Source organism: Mytilus californianus, unplaced genomic scaffold (assembly GCF_021869535.1).
Source record: "Mytilus californianus isolate M0D057914Y unplaced genomic scaffold, xbMytCali1.0.p SCAF_5, whole genome shotgun sequence".
Classification (NCBI taxonomy): Eukaryota; Metazoa; Mollusca; class Bivalvia; order Mytilida; family Mytilidae; genus Mytilus; species Mytilus californianus.
In genome coordinates, this window is record NW_026262701.1 from 77,920,524 (window position 1) to 77,944,545 (window position 24,022).

General features: G+C 31.7%; 1 long non-coding RNA gene across 1 annotated transcript; it reads left to right on the forward strand.

The window, feature by feature from the left end:
- Positions 1-12,096: 12,096 nt before the first annotated feature.
- On the forward strand, positions 12,097-17,894 carry LOC127701531 (uncharacterized). The gene is made up of 2 exons (XR_007982094.1): positions 12,097-12,565; positions 17,757-17,894. It is a non-coding gene; the product is annotated as an uncharacterized LOC127701531 (long non-coding RNA).
- The last annotated feature ends 6,128 nt before the right edge of the window (positions 17,895-24,022 follow it).

Here is a 24,022-nt window from a genome sequence, read left to right on the forward strand (position 1 = left end):
ATGCTATGAACAGGCACATTTGTTTCAATAAATTATATTATTTTGTGTTCTTATCTGTCTTTGTTATTTAACATGATTATTAATTTCATGTTTTTTTTTATTTCATGTTTTTATTTTTCTGTTATATTTATTTTTGCATGTCTATTCTATTTTGATGTGTTGTTTTAAGCAAGTAAGGAAGACATTGTTTTACCAGATTCAAGTGTTATAAAAGATTTGTTTACTTCTACAAGATCAGCATTTTCCCCAACTGCATCTTCTAAACAGAATCAATTGGAACGCAATTCCGTCATTACGAATACTAGAAATATCATAGGTATATTAAGATTGAAAAATAGAATCTAAACTGTTATTACAACTTAACTCGAGGAATCGAGATTCAAGTATTAATAGAAAAACAAAGGACATGGGGTATCCATAAATGACACAAAATCCTTACATGCACAGCAAAAAACACACAAAAAAGCAAAGGAACAGCGCTTTTATTGCTGTTCTTCATTTCAAAGTCACAGTATAAGATGACGTAACATTTTTCCTGAATCTGCATTTTATTTCATGTATACCACATGACGTTTGAGTGTATTATTGTTCATTAAATGTTTTATGCTTAACACCAAAGTCTGCTTGATAAGCTTCATTCACCGTAGAAAAACCATAAAGCGTGATGTGTTTGATAATACTATTGAAATAGAATGCCATTTATTAAAAAAACTAACTAAAACTAAAAGTGCGGTTATTCATTGTCGGAATAAACTAAATTAAATGTCAATGTCTGTCATGTTAGATTAATAGGTGTTGAAACGAATTCTTAATTCTCTTTAAAATCAAAAGCATACGAAAATAAATATGTAACAAACAATAAACTCTGTGAAGTCTTTAGAAGTAAAACAAAATGAAATTCCAATTACTCCATAACTGTTATTTTGTTTACAAACCTGTTGATTCGAGGTGAAAATTATGGTAAATTGTGTAATATTTTTAGGTTTAAGCCCAATATACACTACGGATACAATACTGCAGGACAAAACTCTAAATATATCAAGAGGTATTTCATCTTCAGCAGGGGATACCTCCACAAGACCATCTCAAGATGCCTACAACTTGTCTGAATTACATTCGACTTCTTCAATGCCGTAAGTACTGTATGAATAAGTGAGAAAAAAGGGAAGAAGATACCAAGTTGGCATGCAATAAGAAACAATAAAAAAATAGAACTCAAAGAACACAAAAATACGAACGAATGTTATTATAATCTGGACAATTAAGTTCAGAAAAATCACCTTTGATGTCACTATGACGTCATAAACATGTTGAAATTTAAGTGTTTGACCTAAAATGATTATTTTACCCATAGTTTTGGTTCAAAACATATATGAGCAACAGCAATACCAAAAATATATTTTACAGATATTAAAATCTTTGTTAAATACACTTTGAAGCTGAAGTAACTTTCTGTGTAAAGCCGCACTTCATATCTAGAGTTTGAAGACACAATCTAAAAATTAAACTTAGACAGTTTTTACTGTTTAGCGCTTAATGTTAGAAGTTTGAAGCCCTAATAGAAATATGTTTATCAAAATTGAAAAAAATTACTGATGTCAGACAGACTTATGTCTAATGACCATCTGAAGGATGTTATTTGGAAGATTTGTAATATTTTTTTAATTTTCGAATTCAAGGGGCCAAACAATTGCCTTATCATACTTTCTCTTATCTAGCAAGACACCACTTGCAGCAAAACATATGAGTGCAATGGTATAATTTACTCTATAAACTGCTTTTCTTGATAGAAAAGATAAAAAGATAACAAAGGACGTTAAGACACGTTGAATTTAAAACGCAATTAGAGAAAGGTAAATAAATATAGACGTACACAAAATCACTCGCCAGCCAATAAACACCTCGAAAGAAAGATTGAGCAACACAAACTTTACTGTTGAATATAGGAGATGCTTTTTCAGAAAAGTTAATTTGTGCATACTTTAAAAGGTTCACTGTATCAATGGTTATCTACCCATTTACAAATATTTGTATATATTAAAAATAGCACATGTGCTTTTTTTTTATATATGTAATTACCATTCAAAATATTTTTCAATACCTACAGGTCTCACATAGGAACAGTTTGTGCTATTGTTCCACATGCGTCATCTCAACAAGACAATTCATGTTTTAATGTTGGAAGCCGACCACAGCAGGTATTGATGAATGCAAACAAAGGGATATTTATCGTGGAAATTTCTGAATTGTATTTACCTCAGTCCATTTAAAATGCTGATATTTTAGTTTTTCTGCATACAAATATGTTTTCGATATTTTTTAGCGATGTGCACATCATTTTTTTTGTCTTTCATGTTAAAAGAACAATTATTTTATTTGGCAATTCCGAAGGTAACTTCTTTTGTTTTTTTTTGGTTTCCAGGGACTATTCTTTGTTATTTAATTTCTTCAGGTAAAAGCGAAGTAAATAAAGTGTGAATCAAAAAAAAACTTCATTTGTTTCCCGGGACTATTCTTTGTTATTTAATTTATTCAGGTAAGAGCGAAGTCAAACATCAAAATAATATTTTAAGGTTATATAGATATGGTGTAAGCGGAGATTAGTTTAAATTAACTAATATAACATTAACAGTTACGCAAATTGACTGTCTTATAAGTAGTTTTATAATGCACTAAAATGTTTCTGATATTAATGATTTTCTAATGAAATGTTGATGATGAAATATTTCATTGTTCGTTCTTTAGAAATTTGGTACACAAAACAAGCGAGTGACTTATTATTTTTTTCCTCAAGCGTAATCTGATGTAACAAGAAAATGTTCGGTAGTAAAATATACTAATTTGACTTTTAAACCATACGCGTTTTGATATCGTTTTACTTGTAAACTTCAGAGATTTTGTCTGCTAGCGACTCCAAAGAAGAACAAATTACTTTGTTACAAGTACTCTGTACATAATTATGCAAATTTCTATTTATATTTTAGATGCCAACATCAATATATCACCCGTGTTCATCATCCATTCCTGCTAGTATTGTGACGTCAGACATGAACAGACTACCTGGGCCAATGTGCGACTGGCCTACACAAGTATATGCTGGAAACCAACAAGAGTTCACGGCAATTTCAAGACAGTAAGATATCATTGTTAATAATTTTATATAGTTTTTTATTTTCCCACTTTATCTAGACAGGATATCCTTTAATACTGAATAATACGCAGTCATAAAATACGTTGCTTAATCTTCAATTGTGCTTTATCATGGTCTTTTATCACAGAAATGAAAAAAGTTTTCCATTTTATCTTATAATACGAGGTATTAATTCAAATAGGAGCTACAAAAATTAGTAATTAACAAGTTAAAATTAAGATCTTACTTCACAAGATAACACTTATTACTTGAATGCCAACTCATCCTTCATGATTTTAGAAGCACTAATATTTCAAATTATACGTTGCTTGTAGACAAGACCAGAATTTTTATGGACAGTTTGCTACAGTTCGCCCTCAAGGGTTTGATTGTGGATCTTATGGTTATTATGACTGTTCAACAAGTAGTCGAGGATTTATTCCTGTAGCAGGAGATATCACATTCCCTTGTATATCTGATAAAGTTGATCATATGAACAACAACGGGAAAAGAAGAGCTGAACAGACACACGACAAGCAATATAAAAGAGGTCGGACAGAGTCGTTTCCCTTGCAACCACAAATGGACGACGGATTTGTATAATTTGACCAAAACAAAATTTTGAAATTTGTTTTATGCGATGTGCCAAATCAACAGTATTCTTGCCAAACTCTATTTAGATTGTATAGTGGATACTTATTCATTTAAATGATTTATTGTCTTTAAATCTAAATCAAATTTTCATTAAATGTTTGCCAAAAATATTAGATTCTTTTATAGCCATCGCACATATGGTGTAGTTGTTTGTATACATATCCTTTATGTGTGGTAGTTACATCTATAATATTTTGTCAATTTGAGCATTCTTAGATTTGTCAACATATCATTGATGTAATATTTCTCAAAATGTACTTCAATGCTACCTACAGAAACATGATGGCAAATACATGTAACATGGTAGAGTACCATTTTAAAAATACAAGTTAACGAAACAGACAACTGGAGGTCAACATATAGCTTTATAAGAGAGGCGAAAGATACCAAAGGGATATACAAACTCATAAGACGAAAACAAACTGACAATGCCATGGCAAAAAACGAAAACGACGAACAAATAAACAGTACACAAAACACAACAAAGAAAACTAAAGATTGAGCAACACGGACCCATAAAAAAACCGGGGTGATCTCAAGTGCTAAGGGAGGGTTATATTATAAGTTTTGTAATAAACCTATATTAAAACATGTATCTCTGAATTCCACCAATTAGTCAATGGATGGTATATTTTCGTTCTCTCTGAAGGAATCAAAGACAGTCTTCATAAGTTTGTTTTATTCAGGCAAAATCATACGTTATGTTTTTTAAATTAAAACTAATTTATGGTATGACTTTCCTCGATCTACGATCCACGAACGAATCTTGAATTAAAATACATAGATATAAGAAGATGTGGTATGAGTGCCAATGAGACAACTCTCCATCCAAGTCAAAATTTATAAAAGTAAACCTTTATAGGTCACAGTACGGTCTTCAACACGGAGCCTTGGCTCACACCGAACAGTAAGCTATAAAGGGCCCCCAAAATTACTAGTGTAAAACCATTCAAACGGGAAAACCAACGGTCTAATCTATTTAAAAAACGAGAAACGAGAAACACTTATGAACCACATCAACAAACGACAACTACTGAACATCAGATATCTGTATGAGAGATGGGCGAGATATACCAAAGGGACATTTAAACTCATAAGTCGAAAATAAACTGACAACTGTATGAATCACAGGTGGTAAACGTTTCCTGTCAGTCTCTCGGATTCCTATTTTTGATTTTTAACACAAAACAATGTTCCCTCATGGAATAATATGCTATTTCTAAACATAAGTTAAAATTTGCTTTATACTTAAACCGTAAGTGTTGTCTTTTCTTCTTTAGTTTAAATTCAAATTATTAATCTACTTTTAAAACTTGTACTTATTTGTATTCATTTCATTGCTTACAAGGTCATTTATTCATATCGGTTCAAGGTTATAACTGATTACAAGGTTATGGTCATCTTTATTGCTATTGCTATAGTTCAAAACTTATGTTATACTTGAAACTTTTACTTCACAGCTTATGAAGTCAACTTATTGAGTTACATGCATTACGTGTATATAAATATATTTGATCAATTTCAGGTTTTTCGATAAATTTGATTTTATTTGTTTGCCTGGTTTGATTTTTAATGCTGAAAATGAAATTTGGGCAATTAGTTTTCTAAACATTTTGCGTCGTTCATACTTAAATGTCTTGCTGAAATATATTCCAAATTTTGTATTTAGAGTATTAATGTATCTTATCACCTATATTAAATTAAGTAGCGCAGAGTAAACAAGGCGAATGAGTGTCGAATTTAATTTGAAACGGCATAAATGAATGAGATTCTACGCAGCTATGCATTTTAAAACAAAACATTGTAATGCCAATCTAACACACATCTCAAAGATATCTGCAGTTCGCACAAAACGTGTTTATGAAATAGATATTCACAGAAACCTTACAAAATGATTACACGTGCTTGAATCTAGATTCAAACCGGAATGCACGGCCAGTTTCCCCTTATATGATTTACCCATCAAATCAAAATAAGAGAGATGTTCAAAAAAATTTAAATCAAGTATTAAACATTTCAATAATATTCTTAAATTCATTGCATATGCAATGTATCAATTAACTCAAAATGTTTCAGAGCTACACATTACCGTTTAATAAAATTCAAAGCGTGTTGCTAATTGTACATGCTTTTTGTAAAATTTTGATTCAAAGAATATCTCAAACCAAATAGTATTAATTGCATCTGAAATAAAAGACATAGCTTTACATCCAATACAAATTTGCTCTTATTAAGTAGTTTTCATGTCCTGCTCATACATTTCTATTTGATAAATTCTTAATAATTGTCAAAATTAATAAGAATTGTCGCTTTGAGTTTTCTCTAGGTACTTATAATTTGGTCGACGCCTGCATTTTGTTAGTACGTCAAAATAATACACATAACTGTAATTCTGTGAATCCTAATAAAAGAATTTAAGAGAGGATGACAATAACCATTGAGCATTTCACCGTAAAAGCATGGAAAGTTGTAAAAAAAAGTGATTTCCATGGCAACAATGATAATGTATTTTTTTATAAAATAATTTTTTTTTTTAATTTTCAAACACAGAGAATTGTTTCTTTACTCAAACACATGATATACACAGGTTTTTAGGAAAATCTAAAAAATTACTTTCCATGAAATTCTCAATCCTTACTGTCAGCCCCTCTTAAATCTAATAACGTCTTGAAAATATCTGAAATAAATTCAGGGGAAGTTGGACTTTCCTTTTAGTTGTATGTACAAATATATTTATGTTGACCTTTATTTAGCTTTCTTAAATAAAGCTTGGTGAGCTATTGTGGCTAGTTATCGTTTTTCCTTTGATCATAATTTTGTCCAGGATCCTGGTCTCTATGATAAGTTTATTTATACCATATTCTTTATAATGCTAAACTGCACAATCTTTGTCATTTGAAAGTATCAGTACATGCAGTAGGACGGTTAAAAATGTAACGGTTAGGAAAATTCGTGTGCATAAGATGTAAAGCTGAAATCACTATTTTTTTAAAAAACACCAAAGCAAATGGCATATTAAATGTTTATATAAAGGCAGAAATGACAAACACATTTCGTGTCCTCCAAAGAAACCATGAAATAAATTACAGGTTAAAAATAGAAACTCCTCTCTTCTGTTTATATTGGAAATTTTATCATGTTGACCTTTAACTTATTATTTTTTTTATCTTATCTGGTTTCAAATAGTATCATGGAGATTCTACACATATTGATATATTTAGGTTAGTACTTAGATTAATTAAAATGCATGCATGAACAATTTATTCACTAAAAACATTTTAAAGACTATGTTACAAAGAATTTCTGGTACATACTACACCATGATAGATAACAACATGCAACAGACAAGACGGAAGATATACACATATAATATCAGTGCATGTCTATTATCTAACCAGAAAGACCAACCTGTGAATTGGTCAACCTGGTGAATTTACAGGTATTCCTAAGGTTAAAGAAATTTTAACACGTTTGTTCTTTGTCGTTATAAAGGGTTTAAATACAGTAGTCTAGCTTCTGAAAATATGTATATTAGGAATAAATCCATTAACTCATAGCCCATTGCTTTCTATGTTAAGTTCTGCAATTTCAAGCATCTATAGCTATTTTGTCTTAAGTTCAAATAAAGCGACAGTCATTTCATGTCAAATCTATACCTTATCCTGACTTGTTCTAAAAAGTTCTACATAGCTTGAATTGCATATTTAAGCGCACTGGTTCCCGGATATTTGGTAGTACAAGGGAGGTACTGTTTATCTGAGCAACAGGGCAAATATACTCTCCGTTTCAAATTTCATATATTTGTTTTATTATTCAAAAGTAACTTCCTCGAAGGTTCTACAATAATTCCAAGTCCCTAAGCTTTCATTTGATACCAAAATTACCTAACTATTTTACTTATTAACAAAGTTACAGCTATGCGTAGGAACTATTTCGTTTAAAATATATACTACTTTCTTGTATGTTCATTCTGACCGTGCAGAATTAGTGTTTCTATACCATTAGAAAAGTAAAACAACTAAAATACAGAACTCCAAGGAAATTCAAAACGGAAAGTCCCTTAACAAATGGAAAAATCAAAAGCTCAAACACACCAAACGAATGGAAAACAAGTGTCATATTCCTGACTTGGTACAGGCATTTCCTTATGTAGAAAATGGTTGATTAAACCTGGTTTTATAGCTAGCTGAACCTCTCACTTGCATGAAAGTCGCGTAAAATATAATGACATTATTGCTTAGATCTAGGTTTAAGCATAAATTATAAAAAGGCCTTACCACTATCCAGTTTCACTTGCTAGTTTGTTATAACCTGTTTTAATTATACAATTTATCAGTGACGGATAAGATATATAAATAATTATCATACTGACACCGATTTGAGACCCTGAGGACATATTTCAATGTTTGAATATAGAAATAAGGAGATTAAGAATCCACTGCAAAACCATATTTGAAAGCGGTCAACCCAAGCCAAACCTGGAACAGAGGTGTAATAGCCCGTACAGGATGAGAATAAACTGTAAAAAAACAACTAAAGAACCTAGTTAAAACCACAATTGCAACTTAGGAAAAACCCATGTCTTCCCAGACAAATATTGATCAGTTTTAGTTAAGAGGTTGAAATGAAGCATGATCAATGCCAAAATATGAGTATCGACAGGATGTGGGAGGGACCATCTGGGAATATCTGGGTCGCAAACACATGTTTTGTTGTGTATTAAACTATCTACTATTAAATCAATTAAATCTCTATAATAAAGACAATATTCCAGAATATTATTACCTCCACAGTTAATTGATTACTTTAAAGTATAAGTTGATTAAACGACCAATGAGTTTTTATTGATCGTATCTTAATTTTCGAAATCTACAAACAACATCACTATAAAAAATAGGATGTGATATCCCGTTTACCAAATTTTCAAGGCCAAATCTTTTTAACTAGGATAAAATTAAGTGAAGATTTTAAGTAATTTGTGGTTACGAAATCCAAGATTTAATCCAGAAAAAGATCCTGTAGACACAAAACTAAAGCTCTTTCTTTATACAAGTTGTCCGAGTGTTTTACCATGGATTTGCATGGTAAACTGTTGAGAAATCTTCCTAAATTCCACAACTAAGTTTTCGATCACCCATTGTAGCAGGAACTTTCAATTTGAAATATCGTGTTTGTTTAAATATGGTGGTTTAAAAGTTATGTCTTTTCAGGTTAAAAATTAAAGGATAAGAAATTCTCAAGAATAAAAGATTTTAATATTTTTCAAAGAATTTTAAGAACAGTTTTTCTCGATTTTTTGCTTGCACGCGCAGTATTTGCGATATAATTGCATTACATGTTTATATCAGAATAAGGTCCGTTAATTTGCCTAGTGACTTAAATTCAAAAGTGTTGATCTTAGCTGCATATCATTCGTAGCTATTTTTTTCCTAAATCTATCTGGACTATTTGCTTATATCTACGATGAATTGGCATTTTCCAGTAATGTATACAGCCATGGATTAAATAAAAAAAGTATAACAAAAATACCGAACTCTAAGGTAAATTCATAAAGGGGAAGTCCATAAAAATCAAACGTTATCAATCGACGGAACAAGATAAAAACCACTGCCATATTCATGACTTGGTACGGGCGTTTTCCGAAGAAAACGGTGGGTTAAACATGGTTTTATAGCTAGCTTAATCGCTCATTTGTATGACAGTTGTTTATAGTTCCGTTATATTGACAAAATTGGGTGATCAACCCAAACAGACATACTAGGTTAATGTGACAATAATTGGGATCCAGCAGCCAGAACTGTGTAAACATACATCACAACAGACTGAAGAATTCAAACAAATATACAAATTAAACAAAGACGCCAACAAAAATGAGGTTTCTACTTGAACAATTTATTTCTTAAGCAACATTTCAAATCATTTTCAAACAAAACTCCCATAACCTACTGTTCCCATCGATGGCTAATTACCAGAACGTTTTCCTGTGAACTTATAATCAGTAGCGTCCTCGCGGAGAACGTGCAAAACCTTGTAGAGTAAATGTTCTCATTGCTTGCAGGGGGAGGTAATTTTTCGCCACTATTTTTACAACTGCCACAATTTGCTTAATACTGACAGTGCAAATAAGTACTGATTTAAAAGTGCCAGTAAGTACATATTTAAAAGTTCAAATAAGTACAAATTGAAATATGTTAAAAACTTAAATCCCAAAAAAGGAAACACAACTAATTTGGATATAAATGATTTGTAAACAAATTTCTTTTTTCCTAGGTACCATTAAAATACAAACAAAACATAATCTCTTATGCTTTACTTAAATGTGGTTTATATACTAATATTCCTAAAATTATCATTGAAAATGACATCGACAATGTCAATCTAACAGTTGTAACTGTAGGGCATGTACATCTATTTAGAACCATTTTAATTGGTTGCAAAGAAAACAAATTGAAAATTTCATATACATACAAACCGGAAGGTGCTAGACTTTCATCCTTTTTTTAAATTTGATTTGTTATGTTTCATTAAATAATATAGAAATTCAAAAATGTACCTATCACCCGACAAATGAAATTATTTTAATATCTAAATTGAACTGAAAGTTTCACAAATAAATTGGACTTTTGACTGATTTTTCCACTAACAAATTTTTTTATAAAACATGAAACGTTCACTTCTTCATTCTCAGACATATTTTTTTATTTCCGTCTATATTATCATGTAGAAACACTAAATTTTGCTTTAGAAAAAATCGATTAAGCGATTTTTTCTCATATTAAAATAAGGCTTTTATGCATTTCTTTTACCCCAATAATTTTTGTAATTGTGCAGGAGGACTACTTGGGTTTATACAATCATTTCTGTTGCATCGTGATATTTGTGATGAGATTATGTTTGTGGACTGTAAGACTGAGGCCTTACCAGGAAATAAACTATATCGAGATAACAATGGAACTATCTACGACAATTTGTAAGTACAAAACAATATTAAAAATGACAGAATATTTAAATACTATTTATCAATATAAAACTTTAAGTGTTCGTGATAAAGATCAAGAAATAAAAGACGCTTCGGACACATCAAATTTATGAAGTGCCATTTTCATTTTCTAGCACTGAGAGTAGATTCCGCATTGGTAAAAGGCTAGTCCCCCACGTTATCATCAGCTCAGTATTCAGTGCTTTGGTACTAAAATTAATTATAACATAACATACCTTTCTTCTATTCTCCATCGATGAATTAGAAATAATTAAGAAAATAAGGTTCCAATATGAAAATAAGTAGATGTGGTATGATTGCCAATGAGACAACTATCCACCAAAGTTCAAATGAAGTGGAGGTAAGCAATTATAGACAACCGTACGCCCTTCAACAATGAGAAAACCCATACCGTATAGTCGGCTAATAAAGGCTCCGACATGAAATATGAAACAATTCAATTGAGAAAACTAACGGCCTAATTTATAACAAAACAATTTACGAAAAACAAATATGACAAGCAATAAACTAACGACAATCCCTGAACCACAGTCTCCTGAATGTAAGGAGGGGGGGGGGGGGGGGGGGGGGCTAAATATGTTTGTGAGCACTGAACCCCCCTCCCCTAACCTGGGACAGTGGTGTAATAGTAAAACATAATAACGAACTATTCCAACTCCATCAAACAAAGTTTACCTTAGGTGGATTTGACTATTGCTTGGTCAAATATTCGAGTAATTATAAAACATTGACGTTCATCATTTTGAGTTTAAGAATTCCTACTGAAGATTCTTCCAGAAACTTGCTTCGGATGCATGAAATTTAGAAAGTGTTATTTTCATTTTTGTATCACTGGACCGACGCGGCTGCTGGTGGACTGTCAGTACTTGGTGTATATCTAGCTCTGTAGTCAGGATTACGGTACTAAGAATAATCATAGTATTCGTTTCTTAAATTATCCATTGATAAACTATAAATTTAAAGATAAGGTCCCAACTCCTCAGGAAAAGTGTCATAAATCTCTTCACTTTTTTGTGTTTTGGCGTTCAACAAGAAAGTGAATTAAGCATTTTAGACACGCCTAAATGAGTATTATTGTTTTCATTTCTAGTAAAGTTGCTTGCATTAATAAGCTTGAAAAAATACTTAATCCCAATGTGTATTGGGCTTTAAGTTTGTAAGCTTTATGTCTGATTCAAGGTTATAAAGATGCAAAAGCATAGTCAATATATAAGAAAATCTTTACAATCTTGAAGTCAATTAACCAGAAATGAAGATATATCCATAAGCACGGTGTTTAATATCGTTAAATAATAAGTCAGTAGCACGGATATTATGTAAATACATGTTATCTTACTAATGAGAATTGTTTATTACTTTAGTTGTTCATACAGTCAGGCAAAGTGTAGAGACAGTTCTATTGATCTAGAATCAATATGTACTTGTGTTCATCCTATGATTCATACTCCAGTTACTCCTGATTTACCGACAACGTCAGTTACTTCTGATTTACCGACAACGTCAGTTACTCCTGATTTACCGACAACGTCAGTTACTCCTGATTTACCGACAACGTCGTCAACCTTGACTCCAACGCAAGAGTTTATTACAACTTTGGCTACAGCTAATTTTTCTACGCAACCTAAAGTATCACCAACAGTAAAACCAACAATGGCTCTACCAACTCAAAATGTAACAACACAGGATGCGCTAATTTCTTTATTTTGCGAAAATAAGGATATTACTTGTTCAAAAGACCCGGATCCTATGTGTGGATCTGATAACACAACGTACAATAACAGGTAAAAAAATCATAATATTTTTATTAATTCCTTAACAGTTATTTGTTAACACAAATATATATTGCAGCGTAATAATATAGATAGTTAACATCTTTGACTAAGTATATACGAAAAATATCTACTAAATAATAAAACAAAGTAACGAATACATATTTTTAAATTATGAAAATAAGTAAATTTACAATGGTCTGCGTTTTATACTGTCTTTGTGTGTTACGGTAATTATACTGTTAACCTGTTAAATTAAAAATAAGGATATGTGCTATATTTGCCAACTATCCACCAGAGGTCAATAACGTTAACAATATTAAGTACACAGTGTGCTAGTGATCTAATACAGTAAATTGTGTTGGTGACATAAAACGATATAAACGGGGTAATTAAATTGTGCTTAGTGACCTAATAGGATAAATACGGGGTCAAATTCAATATGTGTCGAAAGTGAGCGCATATGGAATTTACAGACCCAACGATTCAACAAATTCATGACTCGTATTAAGTATCGGGAAGTCTATGAAAAGGTATATACTATGGTATTTAGAGCGAGGGGCTTGCCTTACCTTTCATAGACTAACCAAGTAAGCACATATTTACAACTCAAGTAATCTTTTAATTGGTATATTAATGTTTTGTAAATCTACTCACTAGTATCATAGTAAAATATAAGATTGGCCCTCGACTCCAGAATGAAACGATGGTAGCTGCTGGTGTAAGTAATAGACATTTTCGAAAAGTCGTCTAGGTTGTAGTCTTGTAATTGACTGCTCCATAGGCTTACATGCAAAACAGCTGATCTTTGAAAATAAAAAAATAAAAAATGCTACATAGAAAAACAATTTCATGTTCATACCATGTATGTACTAATGTGAAATTTTGATTTGGTCGAAAAAAAAGTGGGTCATGCCACGAAGAATAAAAAGTTACGTAACCCTGAAGTCAAAACAATTTTTTTCTACTTTCTGTTTGCTGTTTTTACTAGGCCGCACCACTTCCAGTAAACATGATATCCTTCCACTTTCTTGGATTGATATCCCCAAAAAGATGCAAGATTTTTTTAAAATCTATATATATGTTTCAATTCAGCATAAACTTTTAATCAAACAGAAAAAATTGAGTCCAGAAAAAAATTCAGAAAAAAATGGACTATTTCGTTTACCTCCATGTTTTGACATGCACCGGAAATTGGAATTGTAATACAAGACTGGTACCTCTACACAGACACTTACACCGACACCGATACCTACACTGACTACAAAAATATAGGGACCGTATCAAAATGTCGAAACATACTGAATGAATGACCTCGTAAAACTTGGTTGCAGATATAATTTATTTATATAATTGTTCATTCGGAATCGGAACTAGAAACACAGAATGCTCTCATTAGTTTTGGATTATTTTAAGTAATGAATTTGTGATATTTCAACTGGTTTTTTTAATTGTTTCCGTTTGTAACCATTCAAACGGAATACAGTGTTGCGGTAGAATATACAATTGGCGAATTGAATTGCTAGAAAGCATTCGGAACATAAATAAAATATCTTATTTCGTATGAAGCAAGAGTATATTAAATCAATGTAAATCGACAGGACTTAGGATTTGTAATGGACGTTTTTTGTGACTCAAGTATAAAATAAAAATGGTTGTAGTGTAAAATTCCACAAAAAATAAAATGCCAAAAGTTAAAAATAGCTGCAAAAAGTAAAAACGAAATGCAAATACTAATAAAAAAAATTACAAAATTACAAAAGAGCTAAAAAAAAATGTAATATAAATGCCTTTGGTCGTTGTACATATTGAGACGACCCTTCTTAAAAAGATTACCTGCATGATTAAGGCGTAGGTGTCGGTATCGAATAATTTTCGAAAACGTTTATTGATAAGGATCAAATGTCTGTTTTTATAGCAGTGTTTTGATATTTTATCAAAGTAACGAGGTTTGGAGATGTTTTCAATCCAAATCTTATATATTGGGACATGGGAATCATTTATAACAGAACACTATTCTAAATGATTAACACATGTTCCTATAGAGATAAGAATTGCCCAGGACTGTTATCAGTTTGATCACAGGTCAGGGATGAAAGTATTGTTGATTTAGTACATACACCATGGAAGAACAGATCAAAAGATAAATTTACAAGTGGACTATAGAATTATTGTCTTAACACCTCAGGAGATGATAACACTGATTAGTGATTAGTGATTAATATATTACAAGATATTTATTTATTTCATTTTGTGCCTGTTACACCCCATTGATAGATGTGGCTTTTGTATTTACAGATTTACAGATATTTGATTTGTTGATAACAAATATTGACACGTGACTAATTAGTTAATAGTCTCACGGTAAACAAGGATATGCCTTCTTTATGTGTCTGGGGTCCTATAGCTTGATCGTGTGAAAAAAAAGAAAAAAAAAAGCTGCAAATGATATATTCAGAACCGATAGAAACTAGAAAATTAACTGTAAGGATATCGTAAGTTAAAGGTAGAAACCAGAACTAAATGTCTGTTTGTGATTTAACATTTTGGTTCAGAGGCGAAATAAAATTAAGGGCCATTAGTATTTTGTCACTTTAGAATTATTCTTATATGGAGAAAAGGCAACGTAAAAAAAGTCATACTGTAAAATTTGATTGTCAAGACATAAAGTTGGTGATAACTACAATTTGAAGAATATAGATTAGAAATAAAAGCAATGACGGGACGTTTCACTTTATGTGGGAAAGGAATTTGTTAACACATTTTGTCTTTTGTCCTTTTAGCACCTCGTTCGGAGATGCTTTTCAATCCAAATCTTATGTTTTGGGACATGGGAATCATTTATTATAGAACACTAAGTACACGGAAAAAGTATGTACTATGAAAATTAGAAGGCAAATTCAAGCAATTTGATTGGACGAGAAGTTGTAAACATGTGCTAAATGATCGGTGGCAGAGGTGATCCAGTATTGTATATAATTGTCTTAATCATGGTAACACTAGAATAGAGATGTGATTTAATGTTCTCAGAGGACACTATTCTGGAAATTGTACATGCAATAGATCACTTACCAAATAAAAACTTAACTAAGAAATAATGATTTTATTGTTTTACTCCCGTACGACTTTACTGGTAAACAAATATTTTCCATAATGCTTTACGGCAAATTATTTTAACTCAAAATTGTGCTAATCTGTCCACTAATAGGTTGTAAATGACAGATGCCGTTTCAACTTTTGGTGGATGTTTGTTGTTGTTGAACAGCTCAGTCCACACAATGGCATTTAGTGTATACCATGTATACGATAAGCAAAAAATAATGAAATAAGAGAAAAATACCACAAGAACATTTGGCGTCCTGAATAATTCAAACAATTTTCCACAAATTTTTAAACGCTGATTTTTTTTTAAATTTAATTTAAAATTTAATACCAGATCCCTCACGTGACAATTGTAATACTTGACCGCCGTTATATTACCTTTTTATTTACGCTGATTTGTCTCGATATACCAAACGACGGTAGTGGTATGGCTTTTCTTGTTGTAACCATTTATTCATTATAATCAACAGTTAATTTGCAACTGTTTAATAAGATGTTAAACAATAATGCTTGTTTGGTCTAGAATAAAATACATCATCTGTATGACAAAGAAACGTGCTAATAAAGTTTCGTTTGATTTCACATAACTGATCTTGTTAATACTAGTCATGTTTACAATAATTCTTATCAATATCAGTACCTCAATTAATTGAATGTTGCAAAGAAATAATTACAAAAAATAATAAGTTAAGTAATAGTTATTCAATTTTTTAATGATATTAACGTTAAATATAATAATTGTTTTCTGAATGACTTTTAAAGACAAGAAAATAATGTTTTGTTTTAAAAAAAAAACAGTATCACACAAGAACATGAAAAGGGTATTTTTAAGAGTTCTTGCAGAATTTAGGAATGTTCATTTTTTGTCCTTTGAGAATGGCTGAACGGACATTACACCATACAACTTTTTGACGATTGCGTACAACAGATAAAATAGATAATAAGCTTTCAAATAAAATATCATATAACCATTTATTAGGTGGGTGCTTTAAGATTATGGCTTAAAAGTTGATATAGTTCGTCAACGATTTCGGTTCTTATACATCCTTAGGTTTTAAAGTTCGTCTTTGAGCGTTCCTGATGAAGGTAAATCTGGAAAAGGGCTACGGACGCATGAAGTTTATAATGCGTTGTTTTAAATATTTACAGCACTGGGTCGATTATCCGTTTATATATTTATAAATTATTACGAACCTAAGTTTTTTAACTCCCTAAGGCAAAATTGACCTTCGATGAATTTCGCTATAATTTTATGTCCTTTTTGGTAATATGCATCTTCGACTGTTTAGATTCTTATACATCGTTGGGTTTCAAATATTCGTCTTAGAGCATTCCTGGCAAATCCAAAAAAGCAATTCGGACGCATGAAATTCAAAAACTGTTTTTTTTTTTTATCATTTTTTTACCCAGAGCTCACGACCGCGAAGTTCAACTTACGAAATTATAATAAATAGACAAAACACTCTAGATGACCACATAATGGAACAATCTATAGGACATTTCAACTTGTGTAAATAAGAAATCAATAGTTTATGAATTTTGTGCATTCGGGACGCTTCTCTGGATTTACCTTTGTCAGGAATGCGCTTACCTAATCATTTGAAAGCCAGGAGTATATCAATACGTAGAAACGTTATTAGCTATTTGTCCAAAAGGGGCACACAATTAATAACAAAATTTATCTGAACGAGTGAAAAAAATTCTTAGTGCCTTAATAATTTTTTTATTTATCAAAGGGGAATTTAAGAAAAGTTTGTTTTAAATCATATGCATGCCATGTGAAAAAAAACAACAACATAGGACTACCTAGGATCCGATTTAAAAAAAAAGTGTAATTAAGCAAACAGAACAGCATTAAAATGTATAAATGATACAAAGACAGTAACAACCATAACTGTTACTTTGTATCAGGTACTTGTATGTTGTAAAAAGGTTCTCGTAACGAGTTCCATATTATAAATTAACTGTATACTTACAAAATTAGAACTTTCATGAGTTCATTTTGTTATCATTTTCATGATTTCATTATATCTAATACATAATTATTCTAATCAAAAGTGTAACTATATAAATTGTTTTTATATTTCATTTTTTTTTACAGATGCGAGTTCAACAAGGTTAAGTGTAACAATTCGAATCTTTCGATTGTTCGGGAAGGAGATTGTTGACATAAATGTTATCCACGAGGTCATAACCTTTTGCATATACTTAATAAAAAAAATAACATTAAACGAGAGAATTATGTTTCACTTACTTATCTAAATTCAAAAGAAACTGGTGATAATGCCATTCGTCTTAGTGTACTTGTTGTATTGAATACGTGTCCAGCATACAAAATGAGTAGTCCTTGAAATTTTGTGAAAAAGTGACACATGAAGTTAGTTTACGTATACATTTATGTATAAATAGATCACTAGACTATAAATAGTCTGAAATGACTAATTTATAGTTCTAACTTTGCATATTCAAACCGCATCTCAATTTGAAAAACCTACAACTATAAATAGTATAAAAATAAGAAGATGTTATATGATTGCCAATGAGACAACTATCCACCAGAGTTCAAATGGAGTAAATGGAAACAATAATAGGCAATCGTACGGCCTTCAACAATACGAAAAAAAACATACCGTATTGTCGGCTATAAAAAGCCCCGACATGAAAAATGTTAAACAATTCAAGCAGGAAAACTAGCGGACAAAAGGGAGCATGCAATTGGTGCCCATAGGAATGCATTCAATCTGTCGACAAACATTCTTGCTGAAACGTATATAAATGTTGTCAAGAAGAAAATTTAAAGCTCTAATCATCTCATCACAGGTCCAGTAAGTATGTCTAGCATATTTCCCTTTTTCATTACAAAAGAAGGCTTTATATAAACTGCAGCAAATAAATCTGCAACCAGATTTTTCAGAGGAGCATTTGATTAAATGAGAGAACTTCTGTTTGATAAGATTGTGTGGTAGTTTAATGTATATAGTCGGAAAATTATAACTGTATCAGACATCAAAAGCACGTAATTTATTCAAATCATCCAAAGAGTTATTTTCATATGCTTTATTACAAAAATTCATAAATAGTTCTTTAATAGACGTATGGTAATTAAGGTTAACACCACAGAAAGATAAGTCGTAGAACACTTCATCGAAGCTGAGATGAAACGAAATTTGAACGGGTTTTGTGTAGTTTAGGAAACCAATACATAGAAGGAACTTTCAAATTTTCAGAGGAAGTCTTAAGCTGATCTGTGGTAGTGATATGATTATTTACTATTTGACTCTCTGTAAAGCGCACGGCCTAGAATGTAGATGAATGTATAATTTCATTTTTAAGAACTTTCCGTGTAGTATTTACGTCATACCACTGCCACATTGTTGGCTGCTTTGTCGGACGTTACGAACACAAAACGCTTTGCGAGTACTTGAATATTTTTTTTTATCCTAGAAATTAGGTGTATTACTTACTCTATTTTTATTTCTAAATTATTTTCGAAATGTGATATGCGAATATCAACAACATTCAGACATTTATTTAAATAGGAATCAAGTGAATTTTTGTCAGATTTCTCCCGTTTACACCAATCTTTCCAATCGGACGAAAGAGCATCTTTAACGACTAATGACACTCTTTCCAACTTATTTTACGGTGGACGATATTTTGGTCCTTTTTCAGAAAGTTTATAACCTTTCGGTCTTGAACGATATTGAACTCCCTTGTTATTAAATGGCCCTAGGGATGACATCTAAACATCGATGTTTCACAGTGTTTGCATAAGTCTGCGTGCTAGGAAACATGTAATTTAGTTGTAGTCATTAATATCAATTTTCAGTAGTAAATCAAAGTAAGAAAAGAGGATGTTGCTCCAATCTATGCTTATGAACTTTTTTTTATCGCAAGTGCCAATATATTTCTCGCTGTGTTGAAGATCTAGACCCATTGGTGGCCTTCGGCTGTTTTCTGCTCTTTGGTCGGGTTGTTGTCTCTTTGACACATTCCCCATTTCCATTCTTAATTTTATTACATGAAAAGATGAAGGTTTATGTACCTTACTGATCCTTAGTTTTGCAACTACCGTGTTTTAATGCTCCAACAGAGTTATCAGATTTGCATAAGATTTACGGTTACCATCATGAATTGGTGTATCGGTCACTCAACTCACTAGCGACATGTTTTCACGTTTTTTTTATCTTTAGATACTAGACTAATCGTCTGATCAGTGATACATGCATAGCAGGACCGCTCAACTTTGCCACCAAACCCGTTTTCGTTGATGTTATTTCCTCATTTATTTTGCTTTTTCTTAATTCGTTTGGTAGACGTATAATTATTTAGTCTTCCATATATAAATATTTATTTGTATGTGCGTGTGTGGGAGGGATGTTAGCCGTTATACGTCCTTTTGGAGTTCATGCGATTCCCTCAGTTTGTGTAAAACAACACCAAAAGAATAACTAGTAAACAGCAGTAAACAACTGTGGCATAAAATTCACGTTATCCTACACATTTCCAGCAGAATTTGGATTTAGATATCCATTAAGCTTTATCATAATTATTTCCCGGCTTGTAACACAAGAAATTAATAATTAACTTACTAAAGGTGCAGTAGTGTGCCGGTGTTCAAATCTCATAAATATGAAGACCAATGATGTAACAAACTAAAACTGAGTGAATCAAATGAACTTTAAAAGGACCTAGACCGGCTAACAACACCCTCAGCCCCACCCACACGCATTAGCCTTATCAACTATTTTTATTTATTTTTTTCTTTATTTCAGCATGTTCAGTCAATGTTTTGCCAAAAACATTTTTGTAATTGCGTAAATGTTTAACTGTTATCTGAAGAAAATATAGCTTACAAAAAAATTGGACCACCACCCTCACTGTTCATAATGGGAGACTACTGAAATTTACTCCAAACTAGGTTTGAGTCCTGAAATAGTCAAGTCTGTGGTGTACGGGAGGCAACTATTGATATTTATTTCATCATAGAACTAGGGAACATATCTTTTTTTTTAAAGAATAAAACTGTCGCACGGGAACGCACACAGGAAAATAATTAAAGAAAATTCCCAAGTTTTGAAAACTTTTCTCCTAAACATTTAAACTATGTTGGAGAAAAATTCAAGAATTGTTTTAATGTCCCTGGTAAATGCATGCCAACTTGAAAGATGAATTTTAGAGTCAAATCTTACCTCAATGATATGTATTTATGAAATTTCATTGCCTATAAATTATACATTTTCCATTTTAAATTAAAGTCCTTGTCACAACCGTATGCCCGTACTCAAAAGACAGTGATAAACGAACTAGTGCTGAGAAAGCTAAACAATCTGGATTAAGTCTGTCACTGTTAAAAAATTTTTTCTAAAATATAAGTATTCCCCTTTTGCCGCCAAGAACTACCAATAAAGAATACACACATTTAAATAAATATATATACAACGTCTATATGATGGTCTAAAAACTTTCTAACGCGAGCGTCATATTGTTATGAAAACGATATTGTACACAAAAACAAATCAATTATACGTCTACAAAGTGTAAAACAACACCAAAAGTATTAAATGATAAATACATGTACAAAAATTTATAAAGTTTTCGGATAACAAATATTCTTTATCTTTAAACGCATAAAGAACTCATATTGTTTTAAAACATTTTGAAAAAGAACTGATAATGACGAATGCCGTTTGCTATCCATATATTTGTCAAAACAATTTCATTTCATCTTTTTCTCATATTTATCGTCATAAATTCAGTTTTTGGTTTATTATATAATTGTTCTTAACAGTCAGTTGTATGCTGTTTTATGGTATTCTGAACGAATGACCATTATTGAAATCTTGAATTTGATATATCGAATCATTGGAGTAATTTCATCTTACTTCATAGATAATAAAGAAAATTAAATTGGCTGGCGAAAAATATCATTTCATATTTATATTGAATTCATTGTTCACGTTATAAAGCCCGCAGGACTGAATTAATGTACAAAGTTTTAGTGAAACCGCTATACGCATAGTTGAACTCATTAATGAGATGAGGAGTACACTGAAGGCTTCCAAAAGTCCTTAAATATTCGGAATCTCCGTAGAAGCTTCTCTGTATATCGTACCGCCAAACAAATCACAACCACAGCACAGACTTAAAACCGCAGTATGTGGAACACGAGATACAAATGCAATGTTCGATATATTCGTAAAGGAATGTAGAACTCAACCAATCAGATAATATATACATTAAAACCTAACAGATTCCCGCAGAAATGGCACAAGTCTAAAATATCATAATCCCCAGAAGTACCTTACGAACAACTAAGCTAGCAACATGAGTAATGTGGGTTATGTGGGATTGCCTCTGTTCAATATATAGAATAATACAACAAACCGTTTTGAAGGCAAATGTTTCGAATATATAAATACAATCAATTTGACGGCACAGGGACATTTTATTTTATATTTACACATACAAGGTCATGAAATGGCATTATTGAACACATTTACAGTTAAAATTAACCCCACTTTTCGGAATTTGGATATGAATATCGAACTGCAGTCTGATATCATTGACCATAAATTGCAATACATGTGTTCAAAAAAGGAGTTGAAAGATACCAAAGGGACATTTTAACTGATATGTTGAAAATAAACTGACAGCGCCATGGATTTAAAAGAAAAAGATAAACAGACAAGCAACAATACACAAAATACAACATAGAAAACTAAGACTGAGCAACACGAAGCCCAACAAAAACGGGGGCGGGGGGGGGGGGGGGGGGGGGGGATATAAGGTGCTCCGGAAGGGTATGCAGGTCCTGCTCCACATGTGGCAACAGTCGTGTTGCTCATGTAAATACAAACCCGGTGACAAGTCCAAATCGGCAGGTCACACTCGGGGAAAAGGAGACGGGATTGTAGTTACCACAATTGGAACATATCCGTCGGTGGCCGAGTGGTCTAAGTAGTCGTACTACTGTATCACTAGCCTTTCAACACTGAGATTGTGAGTTCGAATCCCGCAAGTGGCAGGTGCGCTCGACTCCAATCTTAATTGACTAGGATTGTCAGTGTTCCTACCGAAGGTCGGTGGTTGGCTTCCTCCACCAATAAAAACTTACCGCCACGAAATAGAACAATAGTGTTGAAAGTGGCATTAAACATCAAATAATCAATCAATCAACTTCACCATTTGGATCTCTTGCTTTAATAGCTTCCTTGTGAGCAGCAACCATCTTTTAAGGAAATCATGGTAGGAAACACAAGCCCTGGAATATCCTATCAACTGGGAGACATATACTCCGTATGCAGGCTCTGATGGAATGTTGCTACATATAAATGGAAATTTCACAATTGGGAAGCTGAAATCATCTCTTTTGTCGTACAGTTTTGTTTTTAACCCACCTTCATTATCAATTTCTAGATGGAAGTCCAGATATGAGGCAGACCTAACTGTATCTGTTGTATCCTTTATATTAAGTTCGGTGGGATAGATGCGTTCAACATAGTCACCAAATTTTTAATCATTTTGAGAGAACATCATCTACATAGCGGAAAGTAAAGCTAACACAGTATATAAGATGCCTATATATTTCAATTGAGAAGTGTTATCACTTTTGTGGTTAAAAGAACGACTGATGCCATTACTATGTCTTTTTGTTTTCAAATATGTAAAACGTTTTGTGGTTGGCATCGTCAAATGGGATTGATAATGAAAATAAAATAAATCGATCGTATGATAAGATCGTACGATCCCAATTTCAAGGCGCATGACACGTTTCTCTGAAACATCTTTAAAAAAATTATTCCTAAATTTTAAATTACAACTCAAAAGTATACATTTGGTGCTGTAAAAATCAACGGCGAATCTAATAACTCAATTGACTGTTTATACTAACTCAAATTGCAGACAATGACTTAACCTGCAACATAATTCATTGTTATTATAGTTTATGATTTGAAATAAAATGAAAAAAAAACTGTTAAATGTACACTTTTACCGCTCCTTAGTTCGTGCTTAAAGAAAAAGAAACAAAATTAAAATAAAAATAAAAACGTTTAGACCTTGTTATTTCTAAATTAAACATGGATTGTACATGTAAAATTAATTAATTATAGGGCAGACATTCCCTACCAGCTCAATATAATCTGGTAACTAGAAATTTGCCAAAGCTATAATACACGATTTCGGTAAATTAAAGCTTTCAAACGACTTTAATATCACGTTTATAAAAATGAGGTTCACAAAAGGTTTGTATATTTCTAAAATTGATTTAAAATAAACCGCAACAATGTCAAAACAACCGTCTGAAAATGTTTTTGAAAAGACAAATATATGAAAAACATTTTATGTCTTTAACATAACATATCA